This window comes from Amblyomma maculatum, unplaced genomic scaffold (assembly GCF_055883805.1).
Source record: "Amblyomma maculatum isolate TAMU_Amacu unplaced genomic scaffold, ASM5588380v1 scaffold_19, whole genome shotgun sequence".
NCBI lineage: Eukaryota > Metazoa > Arthropoda > Arachnida > Ixodida > Ixodidae > Amblyomma > Amblyomma maculatum.
This window is the reverse complement of record NW_028146744.1, coordinates 2,037,751-2,063,599: the sequence shown is the minus strand read 5'-3', so window position 1 is coordinate 2,063,599 and position 25,849 is coordinate 2,037,751. Positions and strand designations below refer to the sequence as shown.

Sequence of the window (25,849 nt, the reverse complement as noted above, 5' to 3'; positions counted from 1 at the left end):
ACAGCATTGTAGTATCACAGCGGGAAGACCGAATGGTGTGTGCAGTTGAAGTGATTGTTTATTGTGGTGCGAGCGGGATGTCCAGCCTCCAGGCGTACACCATGAAGCATGTAGCAGTCGAAGGTGCCTCGCTGCGTCGGCTCTTGTGAGTGGTATCTGGACAACGTTGTTTGTATTGTGAGCCGATCGAGCAGCATCGTCAGATAAGTCGTTGCCAACAATTCCACTACGGCCTGGTATCCACTGGTAGTTTATTTCGGGACCCTCTTGTAATGCCTCGTGGTGCAGACGTCGAACCTCCGCTACAATTTTCTCATGGTCGCCATGGCTCAAGACCGATTGAATATATTTAATGTAGATTTTCAATCACAGAACACAGTCCATTTGGAGGAGTTTGTGCATAGGAATACTTCACAGCAGCAGCAAGTGCGGCCACGTCAGCTCCAGTAGAGGTAGTTTAAACGAAATTAGCTGGTCAATGTTTGCTTGCTTCGCAGGAGCGACGACGGCGCAGGCAGAACAAGTAGGCATTACCGAGCCATCCGTATAGACGTGAATACGGTCCCAATAGTCATTGTGTAGCATGGACAGTGTCAGTTGCTGAAGGGCTGGCGTTAACAAATTTGATTTATTCGATACTCCCGCAATAGCAAGGCGCATACATGAGAGCCACAGGCACTACAGCGGCGATGAACAGTGGCTGAGTGAACAGTGTCAAGCTGAAAAAACAAAATGCAGCTCGAAGGAATGGCGACAGAGCAGTAGCGTGCTGAAAGGGCAGAGCCAACATATGCAACAAGTATATGTTTTAGTAATTCAAGTCCTAAATCGGGAAAGCTTGTTCTAAAATCTTTGAACGCATTTTTCTCAGTTTGCACTTTTTGCAAGAGCAGAATCGTTAAAATAGCGAGAATTGGGCCTAGTTGGTTATTCATAGTGGTTTCACCGCGCTAACACAAAAATGAAAATGCAGGTGTTGTCTTTATTTTCGTTCTTTGTGTTAGCGCGGTGAAACCACCACAACCGTTAGGAAAACTGCCATTTCTAAACTCTTTCTCCAATCGCTGCTTTGAAGGTGGCTTCTGGACAAAAAAAAGTGGAGAACAAGATAAGGTACGTTTTACATTTTAATAATTAGCCAAGAAAAAAATCCTATCAATTATGTGATATAATGACAATAGGAAGAAGAATGAAGTGCGTTTTTAAGGTACTCGGATTTTACAGAACCCGAAATCGGTCTTATTCTGCGCAATGAACTAAACAGAAGTTCTCTAAGCACAAGCTGTTAGTACATCTTCATGAATTTCAAAATGATAGCTAGCCGACACCGACACACTTAACATATACAGATCGTTACAGTAGCCAAATTAGTCAGGACCGTAACGAGATTAGTGTTAGGGAAAAACAGTCAGACGTTCCACCATTGACGAAGGGCGAGGTCAAGAAAGCATTAGAAATTATGAAAAGGGGCAAATCGGCTGGAGAGGATCAGATAACAATAGATTTGCTAAAGGACGGGGGGGATATCGTGCTAGAAAAACTGGCCACCCTGTATACGCAGTGCCTGACACACCTAAATACTGATTATAACAGCTACAATTTGTCTTCTGCCTGTGCTAAAGCGATGAAACTTGGAATATATTCGAATATAAGAAAGGTAAGGCATCCCTGAAATTTTCATTGAAATTGGCGCAACAGTTCAAAAACTTTTGAAATCTTTAGCCTCGCATTGTCATCATCATCATAATCATCAGCCTGACAATACCCACTGCAGGGCGAAGGCCTTTCCCATATTTCTCCAACCAACCCGGTTGTGTGCTAGCTGCATCCACTTGAGCCCTGCGAACTTCTTAGCCTCATCCGCCCACCTAACTTTCTGCCGCCCTCTGCTACACTTTCCTTCCCTTCGAATCCAGTTTGTTACCCTAAGCGACCATCGGTTATCCTCTCTTCGCACTACATGTCCTGCCCATGCCCATTTCTTCTTCTTAATTTCCACTAGAATGTCAGTAACGTGAGTTATTTCTCTGACCAACTCTGCACGCTTCCCATCTCTTAACGTTACCCCTACCAGGTTTCGTTCAATAGCCCTGTGAGTTGTCCTCAACATAAGTAGAACCCTTTTGGTTAGCCTCCACGTTTCAGCCCCATAGGTGAGTACAGGTAAGATGCAACTGTTGTATACTTTCCTCTTGAGCGATACCGGTAAACTGCTAGTCATAATCTGCGAGTGCTTGCCAAATGCGCTCTATCCCAATCTTATTCCTCTTGTTATTTCCTTTTCATGGTCCGGATCGGCGGTTACTACCTGTCCTAAGTAGACATATTCGTCCACTATTTCCAGTATTTCGCTACCTAATGTAAACTGCTGTTCCTTCCCGAGGCTGCTGAACCTTACCTTAGTCTTCTGCATATTGATTTTTAAGCTTACCTTTCTACTTTTCCTGTCTAGGTCGTCAGTCATTACTTGCAGTTCATCCCCCGAGTTGCTTAGCAAGGCAATGTCATCAGCAAATCGCAGATTACTGAGGTATTCTCCATCTACACTTATCCCTAACTGCTCCCATTCCAAGTCTCTGAATACTTCCTCTAAGCAAGCTGTGAATAGTACTGGGGAGATTGTATCTCCTTGCCAACACCTTTCTTTATGGGAATTTTGTTATTTTCTTTATGCACAACTATGGTTGCTGTGCAGTCACTATATATATCTTCCAGCACATTCACGTACGGCTCGTCTACCCCCTGTGTTCGCAATGCCTGCATCACCGCCGATGTTTCACTGAGTCAAATGCCTTTACGTAATCAATGAATGCTATGTATAAGGGCTGGTTATATTCCGAGAATTTTGCTATCACCTGATTGATGGTATGGATATGATCGATGGTAGAGTACCGTTTCTGAAAACCTGCTTGATCCGTTGCTTGATGGCAGTTTAAGGTTGTCCTTATTCTATTAGCGATTACCTTATAAATGCCTTATACGGAACATAAAGTAGGCTGATTGGTCTGTAATTTTTAAGGCCTTAGAGTTCCCTTTCTTATGGATGAGGATAATATTTGCATTCTTCCGTGGCTCCGGTACTGTTGATGACACCAGGCGCTGCGTATACAGGGTGGCCAAGTTTTCTAGCACAATATCCCCCCAGTCCTTTAACAAATCTGTAGTTATCTTATCCTATCCTGGTTATTTCCCCGTTTTCATAGTTTCTAGTGCTTTCTTGACCTCGTCCTTCGTCACTGGTGGAACGTCTGACTGTGTTACCCTACTGCCACTCTTATTAGGGTCCTGACTACTTTGGACTACTGTAGAGATCTGTATAGAACTCTTTGGCTACTTTGACTATCTTGTCCATATTCGTGATGACGTTGCCCGCCTTGTCCCTTATCGCATACGTCTGGTTTTTGCCTATGCCCAATGTCTTCTTTACCGCTTTAAGGCTTTCCCCGATTTTTGACAGTATGCTCAATTTTCTCCATGTTATACTTCCTTGCGCTTATTGATTAGCTTTGATATCTCGGCCAATTCTATCTGGTCTGTTGGATTGGAAGCTTTCATACTATGTCGTTTCTTAATCAAATCTTTCGTCTCCTTAGACAGCTTACAGGTATCCTCTCTAACTATCCTACCACCTACTTCTACAGCGCAGTCAGTGATCATATCTCTGAAATTTTGTTCATTGCTTCTTACGTTATGTTGCCATCCTCGGTTAGAGCTGAATACCTATTCTGTAGCGAGATCCTGAATTCTTCTGCCCTCCCCCTCACCGCTAATTCGTTGATGGGTTTCTTTCTTACTAATCTGTTGAGGTCTTTCTTCAGATTTAGGCTAATTCGGGACCTCACCATCCTGTGGTCACTGCAACGCACTTTCCCGATTATCTCTACACCTTGCATAAATGCGGCGGTTGAACACAGTATGAAGTCAATTTCATTTTTAGTCTCTCCGTTAGGACTTTTCCATGTCCTTTTCTGGTTCTTCCGTTTGTGGAAGAAGGTATTCATGATTCTTAAGTTATTGCGCTCTACAAACTCGACTAGTAACTCCTCCCTGCTATTCCTTGCGCCAATTCCGTAGTCACCTACTGCCTGGTCTCATGCCTGCTTTTTCCCTACCTTGGCATTGAAATCCCCCATTAGTACAGTATACTGCGTCTTTGGTTTTTGCATTGCCGATTCTACATCTTGGTAGGAGCTTTCAACTTCCTGGTCATCATAACTACATGTGGGTGCATAGGCCTTTACAACTTTCGGTTTATAACGCTTATTAAGCCTAAATACGATGTCTGCCACCCTCTCATTAATACTATAGAATTCATCTATATTACCCGCTATATACTTATTGACAAGGAAACCTATTCCTAGTTCTCTCCTCTCCGCTAAACCTCGATAACACAGTACATGCCCGTCCTTCAATACAGTATATGCCTCATTCGGCCTCCTAACCTCACTAAGCCCTATGACATCTCATTTCATACGCTCTAGTTCCTCTAACAGCACTGCTAAACTAGGTTCACTAGCTAGGGTTCTAGCGTTAAACGTTGGCAGGGTCAGTTTCCAATGGCGGCCTGTCGACCCCACTAAACACCGCAGAAGGCTGACTGCCAAAACTTGTACTAATGAGCTGCCGCCATTCACCATACCACTAGCCCTTCAACAATTTTTCACAACAGGCCTACTGACAGCACGAAAGCTACAAATTCACTTTACATGCTGCACATACACAAGTGCAGAAAATCGTTCACAACACAGTAATAAAGAAATTATCAATCAAAAGTAATAATTATACATATATAAAACGTCCTAATTTACATTTGTACGAAAACAGTCATGCTTCTGTGCCGTATTAGTGGTCGCAGAGCACTTGAGGAGGTAGAAGTAAAAGTCCCTCAAAAATATCCGCCATAGCCGCCATATTTCCGCAGAATGGGCAGCCGGAACTAGCTCACTTGTCGATGCAGTGGCTCTCATGCATCCATGGCCGAAAATGGGTGTCACTCAAGGGCTGCGATGCAGCTATCTCCGGCGGCATCCGATGTGCCGCTAATGCGACAATGTCCTCTGTCACATCACAAAGCCAGGAGTTCGAGCACTCACCGACGCCCTCTCCGTTTTCCTCAGAGGCGTTGGCAACAAAAAACACAAATACAGCAACAGCGCATGCTCTTCATCTACTGCAGATGCGCTAAAAGGGAATATAAGCACTGAGGCAGTAAACTATTTACTAACGGACACACCGCTCGACTCCTGGGGAGAGGAGGATTCGGAGCAGCGTGGAAAGCACAACTCAGGCATCTCAGAGAGCGCATACATTCCCAAACGCTGCTAACTAGCAAGCCTCTCAGCGGCTGCTTCACATACTTTTTTATTACTTTCTTCTAGCACATGGCCTTCCTATGGCGAATTCGTCGCCCCCTACCACCATGCACACACGGCCTTCTCGACGACGTCTGCAAAGACACTCGGCGGAAGAAGGCGCAAAATAGCGGAAGCTACGACGCGGACAAGAACAGGAGAAATGGGGTAGACACCAGCTCATAAGAAAAGCTTCTCACCCCCACCGCAGCAACCGCTCCCTGATTGTTCCAGAAAACGGGGCTCCCTCCCTCTTCCCTCGGATCTTAGTACGTAGTATACACATGGTCGCCCAATGAAGGGAACGATCAGTTTGCACAACAAAGACGATTTGTTTATTTAGGTAGAAATAATTTTCAGGTATTATACGCCAAGAGGAATTCTAGTCAGAAAATAGGAGAGAGCATGCTTGGTGCATGTACAAAGAGAGTTGAATGCTTTGGGCTTATATAATGCTGTAACTTTATCCCTTTTAATACCTTTTAATATCCCAGGTGAAAATTCAAAGTGGTATTACAAGTGGTACCATTTGAGTACCACTTCAATGTAAGTGGTACCACTTGGAAAGCTAAGTAGTTCCACTCAGGAACCACTTTAACACAAGGGGTCCCACTTGAAAATCAGTTTGGAGCAAGTGGTAGGCGTTGGTGTGCCAAGTGGTTCCACTGGCCCCTTAAATGGTCAGTAAGAAAAAGCCACTTAGGAGCAAGTGGTCAAGTTTTCCAACCCCTGCATATTTCTATTCTAATCTGGATGAGTATTGTGCCAGCAGATTTTGTAACCAGAGCCTCATATTTGTTTTTAGCTGTACATCAAGAACTTTATTCCAAACAAGCTGCATAATACAATTACACAAGCAATTATGAACAAGTATATGGGACAACATGATCATTCTTAATTACTGATTTAAAAAAGAATATACACATAAAGAACTACACAAAAAGGAAGGTGCCCGCAGTGATATTGCCGCGAAACCTTCAAAACTGTATTTGTTGTTTTTTAAGAGCCCCCGGCATGTATCACTGTGATTCTGGCACGCGTATCAGTTCTGTATCCCGTGTTTGTTCTACTCGTTGTCGAGATACGACACGTTATCATTTTCTTTGTCGCGAACGATGCGCCAAGATCTGCCTCGAAGATTCCGATCACTTGCGTATGTTTCTACAGTGTGCCAGGTTGTGCAAGTAGCAGTTTGCGACGTTATCTAGATGGTTCTGAGCAGCCTTTAAATTGAGCGTTGACGAGTGTGACGGGCATTCTTAGTCCAATGATCGACGAGCACGTTTGTTGCTATCGCCGCCGCCGAGTTGCTTAGGTCTTTTGCGGGCGCAAGTCAGCCCAATAAAAGTTTCTTCAGTGCAATCACCGACTCTTCATTTGTGTCATCGACCCTGGTCACCACAACGTGAGAATATTCATGAGCTTAACAATGGCGCATGGAAAGAGATAAATGCCACACGGTAACCATAAAAATGGAACAACCGACAAATTAATATAACTCTTGTACAAAATAAAAACATTGCCTTAGGACCACTCGTACTTGCTGCATAATTCAGCAAATATAACTTCGTTGTTAGCCTCCAAATACATACATGGGTGCACAGATTCACAATGTGTATATAAAAGCTGTGTGGAGTGCTTAAGGACATATTTTAAGTGACTTGAGTATGCAAAGTCAATTACATAGTACCTATATGACATGATGTACTTATTGCAGCTTTCGTCAACTGCAGTTACAGACAGAATCCTTTCTGCCCTAATGTAGGCATTTCCCAGTTTTAATGCCGTTGAATCCCACTTCAATGGAACTGTGTACTGCAAGTTATAATATTACCAGCAACTCTAACACAGTCATGGTCAACAATCTGAAGTGAGCCCTCTGACAAAATTACAAACATACTCGGGTGCTGCTTTTGGTTTACCAAGGGTCTGCAAAGTGCTTGGTTTCTCTGGGTTCCTCGACAACAGCAGTTGAACTTCTTCCGAGGCCATACCCCTTAGTTCTAAAAATGTGCTCCGAAGTAAAAAACGCGATAAAATCTGGAGAGGCACTCCATTTGAAGATGATACAAGCTTCAGGAAATGGCCCATATTAGACTCATACGGAAAGCATGAGAGTGCCCACAGCGGCCCATGAAGGAGCCCACCTTTCTGGAGGTGCAGAAGTGTGTGCACATTTGAGGTCATCTGTGCCTTACTGTAGAGAAATTCAGTCATCACTACGAACTCTGTAAGTTTTAAAGTGCCGACATCAACATCATCAGGCGTTACAGATGTTCTGCACAAGATATACAAAGCTGAACTAAAAAGTTCAAAATGTTTGTAATACTGCTCTGGCAGCACATCCTTCAAACAAGGCAAGCAGTAATAAAACATCCAGCACTGGCACTCAGCTGCCTTGCCGTATTTGCGTAGATTAAGGGCACGTGGTGGTCTATTGAAACACTGTGGTGGCTTAAGATGGGCAGAAACGTCCACGAACTATGGCTTGCCGTGTGGGATCTCCAATGTAATACTGTTCACCAATACCTGACAGCCACAGCTCAGTAAATTGACGAGCCATACCGAGCAGTGCACAATGCATGTAGTCGGGATTAAAACTCCAGACATCAAATTCTGGCACATTAAGGAGAGGTGAGGGACCCTTTACGCCATGAATTGTGCGCTTGGTTCTTGCAGCTGCTTCCATATCTTTCAGCATTCCCAGCTCTGTGCGGTCCTCACTGCTACCCACACTGCCTGCATATTTTATGCAGCCTGCAAAATTAATAGAGCCATCAGTTATAATGTGTTAAAAAATGAGCTTTTAGCTTACCGTTAATGCAAACTCCTGAATGAAGTCACCATGAACCGCAATAATAGCTATTGTACTGCAGGCCATTCTGCGTTGCTGCCCTTTCAGGAGCATCTGCCACGCAGCTAATGCAGTACACCTAGAAGAGAAATTATAGTGGGGTGAACCGCGTATCAGACGACATAGGAAAACATTTGCATAAAAGCATGTAACTGCCATCATCAGCTTATTGCACACATTTATTAGAATGATGTTAGGCAAAGTAAAGATTTGCATGATCATCCAGAAGAGTTCCAACTGTCATGCACCTTATGCAAAACTTATTTAAAAACAAAATTGCCTGAACAATTTTGCTAGACAAGACAGAGTTTGTTCAAGTCCTAAGTGCTATTTGAATTGAGGAACTGTGAGCAATATCTTTTTGCATTTTTAGATACCAATACTTTATATCTCATAAGGAAAATAAAATGTACGAAACTCACTGGAGGTTACTGCTATATCCCTGGCTTTCCAATTAATGACTTCCTGGGCCGCTCTCTCCATTTTGATCCAGAAGGCTTAAAGGAGTAGCGTCATATTTGGGTGTTTGTTGCCGTACCACAAAAGTGGGAAAATGATGGATCGCCATCGCAGGAGACGTGGCAGCTCGTTGATTGTTAGCTGCCTGGCCAAATGGCATAGTTTGCCGATTTGAAAATTGGACTGCCATCTGCATTTAATGAGACTGTCAAATCGTGATGACCACAATTTAGTCTAGCACGCTGCTTTCGATATAATTGCCCGTCAGTTAAGTCAGAGTTCGCTGTCTCGCTGAGTGAATTCAGGTTTTCCAGGAATTCTATTAGCTTTTCCCGCACAGTTTCGTCCGCGAGTACCGAGGCTAGCTGTGTCGCCAGCGGCAGACGAACAAAGTAGCTGCCCTTCGACATTAAATCCCTTCGGGATAACTGTTATCCACACACCGAACACGCCGGCGAGATTCCCTGTCTGGCTTGCAAGTTGCCCGGTGTAGTTTTGAGCAAAATTTGACATGTTGGGCAGTAGAAATGAAATGCAATGACAACAGGAAATGCACCAGCAAATTTCCGGAAAAGATATTTGCTGTCTGGAAGATTGTTCGTTCCCACCCTAGTGAAAAATCCCGTATCACGACAAACGGGCTTGAACCGGTCCTGTATTATCCCGTATAAATTTGATGCCGGTGTGACCAGACCTGTATGAAGTTTAAACGGGTTTACATCGGACAGGTCATGTCCGATATGAATCTCAAATCGGACGGTCCAGTCCGGTATAGAGTTAATACAGGGCAGACCATTTCCAGTATGCAACTTATACATGACATCCCAGTCCGGTATGGATATGAAACAGGGCGGACCAGAGTTGTATGAAGCTTAAACGAATTTATATCGGACAGGTCATGTCCGGTATGAATCTCAATCCGGACGGTCCAGTCCGGTATAGAGTTAATATAGGGCAGACCATTTCCAGTATGCAACTTATATATGACATCCCAGTCCGGTATGGATATGAAACAGGGCGGACCAGAGTTGTATGAAGCTTAAACGAGTTTATATCGGACAGGTCATGTCCGGTATGAATCTCAATCCGGACGATCCAGTCCGGTATCGTGTTAATACAGGGCAGACCATTTCCAATATGCAACTTATATATGACATCCCAGTCCGGTATGGATATGCAACAGGGCGGACCAGTCCTGTATTGAGCTCATATACAGGACAGGTCATGTCCGGTTTAACAGAAACCGGACAAATCCGATATGAATGAAACTGATACGGGACAGAGTATTTCCGCTTCTCAGTACAACTCGGGCGGGCGGATCGTGAAGCTCAGCCAGGATGACCACGTCGGAACATGCCTTCACGCTAAATAAGCATGAAACCACACATAATATACGTTAAAACTTTTCTGTATATGTGGAATACGCGTTGTTTTGTACATACCTAGAAGATATGAAGCCGTGGATGTGTGCGCTAGCAAGTACATACATGCATCGCGTTTTGTTTTTGCGTGTGCAACAATCGCTGCAGCTTGTACGATCTTGCGGTGCATCTTCATAATCTGCGACTGAAGCTCTGCCACCTTCAACGCGAAAGTGCAAGCAAGAACGTAGCGTTTTGTTAGCGCGGATAAAATACGCTCGAGAATAAATGAAACATCGCTGACCATCGAAATATGCACAGGTCAGCCGGACATCGGGAGTCGCTTCCTCGAGTGTTTACGCATGCAAAACACTTGGTCAGAAGCAAATTCATTGTCGTCGCGGCTCCACTGGCAGCAGGTGAAGCTAAACGAAGCAGTATTACAGGTGTTGGTGCACCGCATATACCTATATGTAGCAAAAATTGCATGCGTTCGCAGACGATGACAAAACACATCAGCACTAGTAAATTGTGACATTCGGAGGTTTGTCTGCAAGAAAGCGATACATTGTAAAGATGCGGTACACGGATAACCCTTCGTGATAGCCAGGAAAAAGATGCAGGGTGTTTAAAGGGCGATCATTCAGTTACGACCACAAATTCTACACCCTACAAAAATACACGAACTACAAAAGAGCAATCTCGACTACATAACGAGATATATAACCGCTATCACCGTGTCCTGCCGTGGTGTAGTCGTTAAAGTGCGTGCTTGCTGGCTTCAAAGACCGAAGTTCGAATCGCAAGTAAATTTTTTTTCCTTTTCTATTTCCTTTTTGTTTGTTTTTTTGTTTTTTTCTTTTCTTTTTTTTCCTTTTTGAAATGTAGTGGTGTTCTGTAGTGTTCAGCCTGTATCAATTAACCAGAAACCGTACGAGCGCGTCATTTCTGGAACTGATACCAGGCAGAGTATTCCGCTTCTGAACAGAAGCCGGGCCGATCGACGAAGCTCAACCAGAATGACCATGCCGGACACGCCAGCGCACTAAATAAGCATGATACCAAACATGTTATACAACTGTTCTGTATATAAAGGGCACGCTTCGTTTCCCAAATACCTCGAAAATGCGAAGCCGTCGAAGTGTGCGCTAGCAAGCATTAACACTTCTTTTTGGGCGAGTTGGTTCATTTTTGGAAATATACGCGCGTCGCGTCGCTTTTGCGCGTACAACAGTCGCTGCAGCTCGTACGATCTTGCGGTGCGTCTTCATATCTGCGACTGAAGATCTGCCGCCTACAACACGAAAGTAGAAGTACGAACGTATCGTTTCGCTAGCAATGACAAAAAAACTGTTCGAGAAAAAATAAACAAACATCGCTGACCATCGAAAGATGCGCAGATAGCCGCACACCGGGCGACGCGTTCTCGAATGTTTACATATTGAAACCGCTCAGTCGGAAGTGTATTCATTGACATCGAGGCTCCGCTGGTAGCACGTGAAGCTGAAACGCCCAGTATTACAAGTATTAGTGCACTGGATATCTCTGTATGTAGGAAAACTTACAAGCGTTCGTAGACGATGAAAAACACATCAGCACTAGTAAATTATAATATCTTGAGGTTTGCTTCAATAAAGCGACGCATTATAAAGATACGGCACATTTGTGAACCCTCGTGATAGCCTGCAAAGATATTCAGCATGTTTAAAGGACGATCGGTGAATTACGGCCACAAATTCTACTGCCAAGGAAAATATAAAAGTACGAAAGAGCAAAAGTAGCTACATATACTGAATAATAACCACTGTAACCGTAATCCACCGTAGGGTAGTGTTCTTTTTTTTTTTGTTAAGGTGCCCGTCTAAAGACCATAAGGACCGATGTTCGATTCCACATTAGGTAGCAAAATTCTTTTTATTTTTTTTTTATTATTTTAAATGTAGTCGTTTTATTTTATATTGTTCATGCTTTTTCCACCCTGGCGACGCGTTTCTTTCCGGAAACGAGGGCCTTCAACCATACAGGCCATTCCGGTATCAGAGATCCGTGCGGTTTCATTCCGGACATTCCATTGCAGTACAGGAATTTGCTGAAATAGCCCCCAATCCTGTATACCAGATCCTGTACAGTAAACCTGTATACGATTTCCTGTACGAATTTTATACAGGATTTTTCAGTAGGGCAGAAGCTTGTTCTTCAGCAACCTTTCTATGTTTGTCCATGCCACATCTTCAATAGCTTCATCCATGATGATAACGAGAGCGTCTCCAACAGAGAGCGAAGTTCTATTTCTTAGCGGTGTCACCAATTCAGTGAACTGCCTGCTGGAGTGCGTTTGCGAATGGCCAGAAAGAAAAGAATTTCCTGTGTTGCGATCTTCATCTGTACAGTTCGGAACTTCATCTGTAAAGTCGAGAACTTCATCTAAGCACTCCACGGAATCTTCTAGTTCCCTACAGAGATTGCTGTATGAATCAGAAGCAGATGATTACATGCTCGAGTCTGTCCCACTGGTGCAACCTTCCGTCATAATCCTATGCAATGTAGACCTCGGGATGGCCTCGTAATCCGCGGCATCAGGCTCTAAATACCGCTTGCGAGCTTTGCGTTTTTTTTTTGCAGGGATCATTCTAAGTTCTAATCGGCCGCCTCAAAACCACGAGACAACAAAAGCAGCACGAAATGGGCCTTGGGTATAGCCTTGGGGAGACTAAAGACACAAGCCCAGATTCGATTGGATTAAAGTAGCCATAATAGAAAAAAAAATAATGTTTATGAACACCAATATGTATTTCTTTTTCTATACATTTTCTAAGAATAGTTTTTAAAATATAAGAAATTTTTTATGCTAGCCCAGTGTAAAATATGAGCAACAATATCATGCATTTGCTACTTTGATTTAAACGAAAATTGTTTAAACTGGCCGAATATTTGAAAGCGCAGCCAATCCAAGCCAAGCGGCTGTCACGAACGTGTTAACGTATTTTTGTTGTTATCCATCTCGTTCCTAATTGTGCTTGCCGCTCTAAACACGTATGCCCTGGGGCGTTTTTTGAGCAATCTTGACGGAAAATTTCACCGTGTACCCACCGTTGATATCAGAGTTCAAATCTGTAGATAACACGGACTTCGATCCGAAGTTCGTGTACTTGTCCTTTTGGCGAGACCCGGAAAACTACAACTCCAGTCACTATCCGCCACAAGTTTTGATGTTGGCAGGTTAGTAGACTTGTTTTCTTAAAATTGTTTCTCTGCCTATACACACCTAAAGGCGAACATTAACTGATCCGTATCGATTTTTCGCAGAGACTGAAGAAGTACTGCAAAAAAAGCAGCAGCCAAAACGTGTTCGGAAGACAAAGATTCCGGTATCAGAATATGAAGTGGACGCCAGTGACCACGATCACGTGCCTCTGCTGCAGAAGGCAAAGCGGGTATGTTTGATACGCAATTTAGATAGCAGAAAGATTTAATAGGGATTCACTGCATTTCAGGAACAAAAGAATCAAAAAGATCAACAGGTGGCTGCAAAGAGCCAAGCATATGACCGCATCTTGAAGAAGCAGCTTCAAAATTCCAAAAGGAAAAATAAGGAAGTATCCAGCTGTGCTGCTGTAAGTGCACCGGGCAAAAAACTTTCATAACTTGTGTTGTAACTTATTTTTTTCAGGCGCGAAACAATTGCCGCGAATCTACATCCAGCAGCGACAATGGCGAATGCGTTGTTGCCGAGTCCGAGCTTGTGCTCGCTAAGCAAGACGCAAGGCACTGGCGCCAGCGATATAAGAAGTGTGAAGAGAACGAAAAGCTGCATGGAATAAATTAATCACTGCAAGACTGTATTAATGGGAAGCTGTTCACAAGTATGTTACCAGTATCTTCCTAGCTTACTGTAAAGTGGCTTCATGGTTTGAGATAGTTTGTTAATGCTCTTTAAATGTGGAAATGATTTTTTTTTTAGAATACGTTTGGTCGAGAAGTGTGGCTCAAATAAGCTAACCATTATGTTTCAATGCACAATCTACTTGAGGAGCAAACACTCCGCAAGAAACAAGCTTTCGAGATTCGGACAGTGAGCATCCTGCCAAAAGCTGCGACCCATTTGGACAGTGGCAAGTTGGGTCTTGAGAAAATTGAGCATGCTGTAAAGAACGAGGAAAGCGTTAAAGCGGTAAAGAAGAAATTGGGCATAGGCAAAAAGCAGATGTATGCGATGAGGGACAAGGCGGGAAACGTCATCACGGATATGGACAAGATAGTCAAAGTAGCCGAGCAGTTCTATACAGATCTCAACACTAGCCAAAGAAGTCAGGACCGTAACGAGATTGGCGGTAGAGAAAAACAGTCAGACGTTCCACCAGTGATGAAGGACGAGGTCAAGAAAGCATTGGAAGCTATGAAAAGGGGGAAATCAGCTGGAGAGAATCAGATAACTACAGATTTGCTGAAGGACGGGGGGGATATCGTGTTAGAAAAACTGGCCACCCTGTATGCGCAGTGCCTTGTGTCATCCACGGTACCGGAACCATGGATGAATACAAACATTATCCTCATTCAAAAGAACGGGGACTCTAAGGACCTTAAAAATTAAAGACCAATCAGCTTACTGTCTGTTACGTATAAGGTATTTACTAAGGTAATCGCTAATAGAATCAGGACAACCTTAGACTGCAACCAAGCAAAGGATCAAGCAGGTTTTCGGAAACGGTACTCTACTATCGATCATATCCATACCATCAATCAGGTGATAGAAAAATGCTCGGAATATAACCAGCCCTTATACATAGCATTCATTGATTACGAAAAAGCATTTGACTCAGTTGAAACCTCGGCGGTGATGCAGGCATTGAGAAATCAGGGGATAGACGAGCCATACGTGAAAGTGCTGGAAGATATATATAGTGGCTGCACAGCAACCATAGTTCTGCGTAAAGAAAGTAACAAAATTGCCATAAAGAAAGGTCATAGGCAAGGAGACAAAATCTCCCCTGTACTATTCACAGCTTGCTTAGAGCATGTATTCAGAGACTTGGAATGGGAGCAGTTAGGGATAAGGGTAGATGGAGAATACCTCAGTAATCTGCGATTTGCTGATGACATTGCTTTCCTAAGCAACTCGGAGGATGAACTGCAAGTAATAATTGATGACCTAGACACAAAAAGTAGAAAGGTAGGCTTGAAAATCAATATGCAGAATACTAAGGTAATATTCAAAGGCCTCGGGAAGGATTAGCAGTTTACAATAAGAATGAAGTACTGGAAGTAGTAGGCGAATATGTCTATTTAGGACAGGTAGTAACCACATATCCGGACCATGAAAAGGAAATAACAAGAAGAATAAGATTGTGACGGAGTGCATTTGGCAAGCACTCACAGATTATGACTAGCAGCTTACCGGTATCGGTAAAGAGGAAAGAATATAACAGTTGCATCTTACCTGTACTCACCTATGGGGCTGAAACGTGGAGGCTAACCAAGAGAGTTCTTCTTACGTTGAGGAAAACCCAGAGGGCTATGGAACGAAAAATGGTAAGGGTAACATTAAGAGATAGGAAGCGTGCAGAGTGGGTCAGAGAAATAACTATAGTTACAGACATTCTAGTGGAAATTAAGAAGAAGAAATGGGCATGGGCAGGACAAGTAGTGCGAACAGAGGATAAGCGATGGTTGCTTAGGGTAACAAACGGGATTCCAAGCGAAGGAAAGCATAGCAGGGGGCGGCAGAAAGTTAGGTGGGCGGATGAGGTTATGAAGTTCGCAGGGGTCAAGTGGATTCAGCAAGCACAGAACCGGGTTAAGTGGAGAAATATGGGAGAGGTCTTCCCCCTGCAGTGGGTATAATCAGGGTGATGATGATGAAGTTGGTTCTACGATTCACTTGTAGAATGAATATTAAACTAGCATACACAATTTATTGAAAGCTCTTTACTAACATGGCCACCTTAAAGGTACCTCTAACATATCTTCGGTTATCAAATCGGGACTTGTACTCATGCTACACCATCACCAAGCTCTTTGCATGATTCAGGTTAAACGAGGTTTCCGAAATTCTGCCTACAGTCATGAGGAATGGCTGGCTGGTATCCTTTTATATTAACAATTTGCTAACATCTGTTGCTGACGAAGTTACCAATTCTTGAAGGCTAAAGTAAAAAGCTACATAATTGTGCTAATATGAATGACGAGGGATTTTTATGAGACTTTGTTGTATTAAATTTTTATTTTGACGAAACTGCTTTTGTATGCCAAACAGATATTTAGATTATGGAGTTGGCAGCTTATGGTGAAATTGCGCAACAAACACGACACAAAAGTAAGAGGGACACGTAGCACGGGACGAGCGCAAGCGCAATGCAGCTTAGGTATCCATTCCCACTTCATTGAGCCCTTCATAAACCGGTACTTAGTTACAATACATTCAAAAGTTCCCTATAAGACAAGCTGTAGCAGTCAGTTAAAAATTAGGTATTGATTTGGAGCTAAACAGTTAATTATGTTTAAGATGTCGCAGTTGATTACCATGACAAGTGCCCTTCCACCGGAGGCTCTGATGTTGCCCAGGACGTTTAGCCACCTCCAGTGAAACAAAGCTCTTTCAGGAAGGATTGTGCTGATTAGTTCTTTTAGAGGTTTTGCTTATGCTATTTATGTGTATTGCTTATGCAGGCACCTCAAACAAAGGGAACAGGAACAGCACTTCACTGTTGCAACGGCAACAACAACCTGCTCTTGGTGTAGTGAACGAAGAGCGGATTCACGAAGACGAGGAAGAGGATGACGAAGTACCGCGGCGCTGCTCGAGTTCTCTAGTTTTGTGCCTTGACGGACTGTGTGCTTGTGCTGTTCGGCGTACAGCTTACAGAGGCCTTTATTCCCTATTGAACCATCAGTAAAACCCCTTTCACTTGGTGGAGGTGAGATTTCCGTCCGCCCTGGAGCTTCGCAGCTGCACACTACCAACAACAGCCATGACCGACCCTACCACCCCTAGTACAACAAGATCCTCGTCCCCCATCTTCTGCGCTGGAGCTTTGCGCCAACGGGACCCTCCAATCTTCAGCGGAACCGGCGACCACGACGTCGAAGATTGGCTTTCCTTATATGAGCGGGTCAGTACTCACAACAAATGGGACAACGGCCTCAAATTAAATAACGTCATATTCTACTTAACGGACGTTGCCAACCTGTGGTTCCGCAATCACGAGGCCGATATCTCATCGTGGTCTGCTTTCAAGACCATTTTTTCCGATATCTTCGGCAGGCTTGCAGTGCGCAAGCTGCGCGCTGAGCAACGCTTGCGCGTCCGTGCCCAGCTACCTGGCGAGAACTTTGCAAGCTATATTGAAGATGTTGTAGACCTCTGCAAACGCGTGGACACTTCAATGATAGAACATGCCAAGACTGATCACAATCTACAACGAATAGACGACGACGCGTTCCAGATGCTTCTGGCCAGAAATACAGCAACCGTCGTCGACGTAATCACTGCTTGCCAAAACTTTGAGGAATTACGCAAGCGCCGTAAAATCACTCGTTCCTCGCTCTCACACCAAGTGCCTCTTTCAGCTCTAACACCTGACGCAGAACAGTCCTCCTTGCTGCCCCAAATAAAGCAGTTTGTTAGAAAAGAAGTTGCCCGTCAACTGGCCCTCGTTCCCCATCATCCTGACACTTCTTCTCCTTTGGTGCCAATGTTGGAGCAAGTTATCCGCGAACAAGTCGCAGAAGCACTTCCCAGGCTTCCTAAAGCTCCTGCTGTCGCGCCATTGGCATATGTCGGAGCACCAGTACAGTATAGCCAACCTTGTCTACCAGCCCCTTGACCTACGCGGCAGTGGCTGCGCGGCCCACGCTTGAGCCGTTACCACCCATGCAGCCTGCCCTACGCCACGCACCGCTTCCTCAAACGGCTCCGCTTCATCCTGCTAATCCGCACTGTTACAACCCGTGGCGCACTTCGCACAATCGCCCAATTTGCAACTACTGTGGTTGCCCTGGACATGTGGCCCGTCGATGCCGTCGTCGCATGGCTGCGCATCCAGAACCTGCGTCTTCAGAGTACTCCCTAACGCTGTTTCGTTCTGCTCCCTCTTCGCCTGCATACGCCGCCGAACAGCGTTCATATACGACCCATCGTTTTCCTTCTCCACGTCGCCGGTCACTGTCACCAATGCGCCGGTGACAACCCCCTGCTGACGCAGGAAACTAAGTTCCGCGGTTCCTGAGGCGAGAACTGCGTTCTGTGCGAAAAGCTCAAGGCCTCATATATCGTCCACAAACATTATAGGGATCTCTATCGATGGTCTATCTGTATATGCGCAGGTCGATACGGGTGCCAGAGTGTCTGCGATTCATGACCGACTTTGCCGACGATTACGAAAAGTTACGACGTCATTTAAAGGGTTGGCGCTCCGTGAAAGGGGTTTTACTGATGGCTAGACAGGGAATATAGCCCTCTGTAAGCTGTACGGCGAACAGCACAAGCACACAGTCCGTCAAGGCACAAAACCATAGAGCTCGAGCAGCGCAGCGGCACTTCGTCGTCCTCTTCCTCGTCTTCGTAAATCCGCTCTTCATTCACTACTGTTTCCCCGGGATCGAAGAGGAGCAACCCTGGCGACCTATGGCGAGGGCAAGACGAGCGAGTCGTAGCATGTTTTGAGGAGGGTCACATGCACAGTTTCGCGGCCGCGATGGCGCATGTCCGAAGAGGGAGTGAGTGGCTTCACGATATAATTTACAGGGGAGATTTGGTGAACGACGCGGTAGGGGCCGTGGTCATCATCATCATCATCAGCATCAGCAGCCTGACTATACCGACTGCAGGGCGAAGGCCTCTCCCATATTTCACCACTTAACCCGGTTCTGTGCTAGCTGCATCCACTTGACCCCTGCGAACTTCTTAACCTCATCCGCCCACCTAACTTTCAGCCGCCCCCCGCTACGCTTTCCTTCCCTTGGAATCCAGTTTCTTACTCTAAGCGACCATCGGTTATCCTCTCTTCGCACTACATGTCCTGCCCCTGTCCATTTCTTCTTAAGTTCCACTAGAATGTCGGTAAGTTGAGTTATTTCTCTGACCCACTCTGCACGCTTCCTATCTCTTAATGTTAGCCTACAGTTTTTCATTCCATAGCCCTCTGGGTTGTTCTCAACTTAAGTAGAACTCTCTTAGCCTCCACGTTTCAGCCCCATAGGTGAATACAGGAAAGATGCAACTGTTGTATACTTTCCTCTTGAGCGATACCGGTAAGCTGCTAGTCATAATGTGCGAGTGCTTGCCAAATGCGCTCCATTCCAATCTTATGCTTCTTGTTATTTTCTTTTCATAGTCCGGATCTGCGGTTACTACCTCTCCTAAATAGACATATTCTCCTACTACTTCCAATACTTCGCTACCTAATGTAAACTGCTGTTCCTTCCCGAGGCTGTTGAACATTGCCTTAGTCTTCTGTATATTGATTTTCAAGCCCACTTTTCTACTTTTCCTGTCCAGGTCATCAATCATTATTTGCATTTCATCCCCCGAGTTGCTTAGCAAGGGAATGTCATCAGCAAATCGCAGATTACTGAGGTATTCTCCAACTGGCCTTATCCCTAACTGCTCCCATATTAATCTGAGTACTTCCTCTAAGCAAGCTGAGAATGGTACTGGGGAGATTGTGTCTCCTTGCCTAACACCTTTCTTTATGGGAATTTTGTTACTTTCTTTATGCAGAACTACGGTTGCAGTGCAGCCACTATATATATCTTCCAGCACTTTCAACCCCCTGATTTCGCAATGCCTGCATCACCGCCGAGGTTTCAACTGAGTCAAATGCTTTTTCGTAATCAATGAATGCTATGTATAAGGGCTGGTTATATTCCGAGCATTTTTCTACCACCTGATTAATGGTATGGATATGATCGATAGTCGAGTACCGTTTCCGAAAACCCGCTTGATCCTTTGCTTGATTGCAGTCTGAGGTTGTCCTGATTCTATTAGCGATTGCCTTAGTAAATACCTTATACGTAACAGACAGTAAGCTTATTGGTCTGTAATTTTTAGGGTCTTTAGAGTCCCCTTTCCTATGCATAAGGATATTGTTTGCATTTTTCCTTGGTTCCGGTACCGTCGATGACGCCAGACACTGCGTATACAGGTTGCCCAGGTTTTCTAGCACGATATCCCCCCAGTCCTTCAGCAAATCTGTAGTTATCTGATCCTCTCCAGCTGATTTCCTCCTTTTCATAGCTTCTAATGCTTTCCTGACCTGGTCCTTCGTCACTGGTGGAACGTCTGAGTGATTTTCCCTACCGCCAATCCAATTACTGTCCTGCCTGCTTTGGCTACTGTAGCGATCTGTATAGAACTCCTCGGCTACTTTGACTAACTTGTCCATATTCGTGATGACGTTGCCCGCCTTGTCCCTTATCGCATACATCTGGTTTTTGCCTATGCCAATTTCTTCTTTAGCCCTTTAAAGCTTCCCCCGTTCTTGCAGCATGCTCAATTTTCTTCATGTTATACTTCCTTACATCGGCCACCTTGCGCTTATTGATTAGATTTGATATCTCGGCCAATTCGATCTGGTCTGTTGAATTGGAAGTTTTCATACTCTGGCGTTTCTTAATCAAATCTTTAGTCTCCTTAGACAGCTTACCGGTATCCTCTCTTACTATCCTACCGCCTACTTCTACCGCGCACTAAGTAACGATATCTCTGAAATTATTGTTCATTGCTTCTAGGGTAGTATCGCCATCCTCGGTTAGAGCTGAATATCTATTCTGTAGCGAGATCCAGAACTCTCCTACCTCCCCTTCACCGCTAATTCGTTGATGGGTTTCTTTGTTACAAATCTGTTGCGTGCCTTCTTCAGATTTAGGCTAATTCGGGACTTCACCATCCTGTGGTCTCTGCATCGCACTTTCCCGATTACCACTACATCTTGCATAATGCTGAGGTTGAACACATTATGAAGTCAATTTCATTTTTAGCCTCCCCGTTCAGACATTTCCATGTCCATTTCCGGTTCTTCCGTTTGCTGAAGAAGGTATTCATAATGCTTTAGTTACTGCGCTCTGCAAACTCAACTAGTACCTCCCCCATGCTGTTCCTAGAACCAATGCCATGTCGCCTACTGCCTGGTTCTAATGTTAAACGTCGCCAGGGTCAGTTTCCAATGGCGGCCTGTCCAGCGGAGCCAGAAATTCTTAGCACCCCCTGCTGCGTCACGTGTCTGACCGCCGCCGTGGTGAGTTGTTCCGCAGCCACTGGTGTCTGATGGCCGGGGTTTTCTGGAGCTTATCATGAGAGGGTGCGGCCAATTACTGCACCAGGGTGGCCAACTCCTGTTCTGGTGAGGGAGTGCGTTGCCGGAGGTGTTCACCGGCATCAGGTCGCACCCCAAACCTGTTTATGCAATTCCATCGACACGCGGATTATTTTTTTTTATCCGGTGGAGAATTGCGCGGCACCGGAATTCGAACCCCGGTCCTCTTGCATGCGATGCGGATCTTCTACCGCTACGCCACGGATGCACCGCTTACCGTGGTACTCATTTCGAAATTTCGATGATAATCCCTGTGGGGTGCCAAGAACCCAGAGCCAAACGAGGGATCCTCTAGGGAAAACATGTGGCGTCTGAATTTTGTCGTAACGATGCTTTCGGCGGCCTTGAGATTCCGATATTAAACTACGGGCCAGCTGGCGACATTCCTCCGCATGCTTTGCAGCGTCGGAAAGGGGAGTCCACTCAGAGGAGTCGGGACGATATTGTAATATAGTGTCCATCGTGGACGGTGCCTCACGGCCATAAAGGAGGAAGAAAGGGCTAAATCCGGTAGTTGACTGCGTGGCGGTGTTGTAGGCGTACGTCACGAAAGGAAGAACAGCGTCCCAGTTATACCCCCTTCAAGCGAGCAAAATAAAGTGCACTTACGGCGAGTGTGACTAACGAAAAGTGCACTCTACCGCTGCTAAATAGCGTAACATAAGTGCACTTGCCAAAGTGTGCACTCAGGTCGGAGTGCGTTCGCAAAACAGACTTCGAGGGCTGAGCGCGTAGCCTCGCCGGCAGAAATTTCTTCGTCACAAATGTATTATGTAATAAGAAATGTATTCAAGTTGATTTTACGTGTTTTTTACATATTTTCATTTGATGAAATGTTTTATAATAGCGACGGGCAAAATATCAAATAACAAAAACGTGTTGTAACCGCGTACGCAACTTCCACATTTTGAGTGGTGCGCCACTGCGGCTACGCCATTTTCATTTAGGGGGCGGTTGTTATTGTTCTTGGTGTTCGTTGATAAGGGGCCTACGAATCATGGTCCAGTGTCAAATTTTAAACATTTTTTGAATGTTTTACTACTCTTAAGAGCAGTTCCCTGAACTTCGCGCTTGGAGGTTCCAATTTGTTTTTTAAAACATGTTTTTCAGTTGACAGTTTCGTACCAACGAGTGCTTATGCGAGCGCACTTCGCTTTCCCGTTTAGCACTGCGTAGCGTAAAGTTTCTTTCCAGCTGCGAAGTGCACTCCGCGGAAGCACACTTTAACTTGCACGCTTGACAGGGGTGTAGTCTGATCGGCGGCAACGTACATCGTAAGCATATTTCCGAGAGTACGATTGAAGCGCTCAGTCAGCCCGTTAGGTTGAGGGCGATAAGCTGTTGTGGTCCGATGTATGGTTCGACATTCGGCCAGTAGAGCTTCAACGATGTAGGAAAGGATGACTGGGCCTCTGTCCCTCAGTAGCTCACGTGGTGAGCCGTGGCGAAGGACAAAATGATGAAGCAAAAACTGGGCAACTTCACGGGCAGTAGCGGCAGGTAGGGCAGCGGTCTCCGCATATCGGCTGATGTGGTCGATGCCGACGATAATCCAGCGGTTCCTAGAGACCATGCAGGGAAGTGGCCAGTAATGATCAACGCCAACGCGATGAAAAGGATAGGCTGGGCATGGAAGGGGTTGTAAGGGGCCAGAAGCACGAGGTGTGAATGACTTGCGGCGCTGACAGGCGATGCAGGAGCGGACGTATTTGCGAATATAACCGTACATGCCACGCCAGTAGTAGCGTTGAGAAATTCTTTGAAACGTCTTGACTACACCAGCATGGGCACACTGATGGTTGGCATGTAAAGAGGCGCAAATTTCATGTCGTAAATGGCGGGGAATGACGAGAAGCCACCGTCGACCATCAGGCAAATAATTGTGGCGGTAGAGAAGACCGTCTCGTAGGGCAAAGTGTGGTGCTTGACGGCGTTAAGTTCGAGAAGTCGCAGCAGCGTTAGAAGTGGACACAATGTCGACAAGAGATGCGAGCCACGGGTTTTGCGCTCCTCCACAGGCATATCAGCGATGGTTAGAGACGAGAAGACGGGATCAGCCGCCGTGGAGCACGTAGGTTTGTTGGAGAGGGGAGAACGAGACAGAGCGTCAGCGTCCATGTGTTTACGGCCAGAGCGATTCATAACGCGGATGTCAAATTCCTGAAGGCGGAGATCCCATCGTTCGAGGCGTCCGGACGGGTCTTTAAAAGAGGACAGCCAACATAACGAGTGGTCGTCCGTGAAGACGTCAAACTGGCAACCGTACAGGCAGGGTCGGAATTTGGTTAGTGCCCACACAAGAGATAGGAAGCGTGCAAAGTGGGTCAGAGAAATAACTCAAATTACCGACATTCTAGTAGAAATTAAGATGAAGAAATGGACAGGGGCAGGACATGTAGTGCGAAGAGAGAATAACCGATGGTCGCTTAGGGTAACAAACTAGATTCTAAGGGAAGGACAGCGTTGCAGGGGGCGGCAGAAAATTAGGGGGGCGGATGAGATTAAGAAGTTCGCAGGGGTCAAGTGGATAAAGCTAGCACAGAACCGGGTTAAGTGGAGAAATATGGGAGAGGCCTTCGCCCTGCAGTGGGTATAGTCAGGCTGATGATGATGATGATGATGATGATGATGATGATGATGATGATGATGATGATGATGATGAATTGCCAAACACTCCTTTTCTGTAACTGAGTAGTGGCATTCAGCTTTAGAGAGGACACGATTCGCGTAGGCGACGGCGTATTCGTGAAAGCCGTTTTTCCGTTGTGCCAATACAGCTCCGAGGCCAACGCCACTCGCATCAGTATGGACCTCGGTGGGTGCTGTCGGGTCGTAGTGGCGAAGGATTGGGGATGATGTCAAAAGATGGCGCGATGCGGTGAACGCTTCGTCACACTTGGCCGACCAGGTAGTTAAGTCACTGTTTCCCCCGAGTAGCTTCGTCAGGGGTGCAATAATAGAAGCGAAATTCCGTAGGAAGCGCAGAACATAGGAGCATAGGCCTATGAAGCTTCGAAGTTGCTTAAGCGAGACCGGCTTATGAAGCTCCGCCACTACGCGCAGCTTGGCCGGATCAGGGCGAACACCTTCCTTAGAGACGATGTGGCCCAAAATGGTCAACTCCCTGGCACCGAAGCGACACTTCTTGAGATTCAGTTGTAGGCCGGCGTCAGTAAGACAAACCAAAACTTGCCGCAAGCGCTCTACATGCGTAGCGAAGTCGGTGGAAAAGACAACAATGTCGTCCAAGTAGCAGAGGCAAATGTGCCACTTGAACTTCTGCAAGATGTTAGCCATCATCCTCTTGAATGTGGCGGGAGCATTACACAGACCGAAGGGCATCACATTTATTCATAGTGGCCATCCGGCGTCACAAATGCGGTCTTCTCTCTGTCACAGGCGGCCATTGGCACTTGCCAGTAACCGGAACGTAAATCAAGAGACGAAAAGTACTCGGCACCTTGGAGGGAATCAAGAGCGTCGTCTATACGCGGAAGGGGGTAATTGTCCTTGTAGGCAATTTTGTTGAGGCACCGGTAATCGGTACAAAAGCGAAACGAACCATCTTTCTTCTTTACTAACACCACTGGTGAAGACCAGGGGCTTTGAGATGGACGGATTACATTGGTAATGTTACTATGTTAACTTGCTGCATGATACTTGTTAGCGTGTTTCCTAAATTTTCGGTAGCCTTTAATTCACACATTCACACAGTATGAGAGAGGGATATGCCAGGTTGATTTAGGTACATTGTGAAACATGTACAGAGAACAGAAAGACCTTACCAGAATTTATTTTCCATGTTTGCAGCCTGCAGTTCTGAAAGGCTAAATTTTGCTGAATGTGCGAACGGCAGGATAAGTATACATTTTAGATTGCTTTGCATTTTTTAAATGGCAGTGGTAGAGTTTTGCTATTTTTGCAGTTTCACCTGAAAAAGGGAGTCACTATAAGTGAGGCTCAAGGGAAGCAGATCTTCCAATCAAAAAATCTGACGCCAAAGCTTGTCGTTAAAGACACCGCACAAGCACACTGGGGATCTGAAGTACTTGCTTGCCGAACATACAGTGGCAGGGTAGTCCCCCCCCCCCCACCCGCCCCGACCTCAAGAACCTTGATGTTCAACCAAGAAAGGAGCTGACTCCAGAAAAAGTCAGCCTCGTGGTTGGCAAGTGGAGTTTTAGCCATGTTGGCCACAGTGTTGCAGGAGTTCTAATTCAGGAATTATTGCTTTTCAGAAACGCTCACCTACTGGGGAAAGATGAAACAAGTCGATGTGGCGTTCACGATTGCAAGACTAGCAACAGTGCTTTCCGAGAAAATACAAGACACGCGACGAAGCATGAAAAGAAGGGCCCTGGAATTTTAAGGCTCAGGCAATAAATCATGATTGTAGCCCGCATTTATTATTTTTGCATTTATTCGTCGTGATGAATGAAACCATTGGCAAATGGTTTATGTAGCAAGCAACGTTTTTAGTTTAGGCAGCAAGTGAGACCCTAATCTAAAAAC

General features: G+C 45.4%; 1 protein-coding gene and 2 pseudogenes across 1 annotated transcript in view; 2 read left to right on the top strand and 1 right to left on the bottom strand.

Moving 5' to 3' along the window:
- The window catches only part of LOC146171570 (cGMP-dependent protein kinase, isozyme 1-like), a 317,967-nt gene that overhangs the window by 209,169 nt on the left and 82,949 nt on the right, over positions 1-25,849 (top strand). The gene's annotated exons all lie outside the window — the stretch shown is intronic.
- Positions 7,209-8,052, bottom strand: LOC146171572 (uncharacterized; annotated as a pseudogene).
- LOC146171571 (uncharacterized) lies at positions 13,235-25,706 on the top strand (annotated as a pseudogene).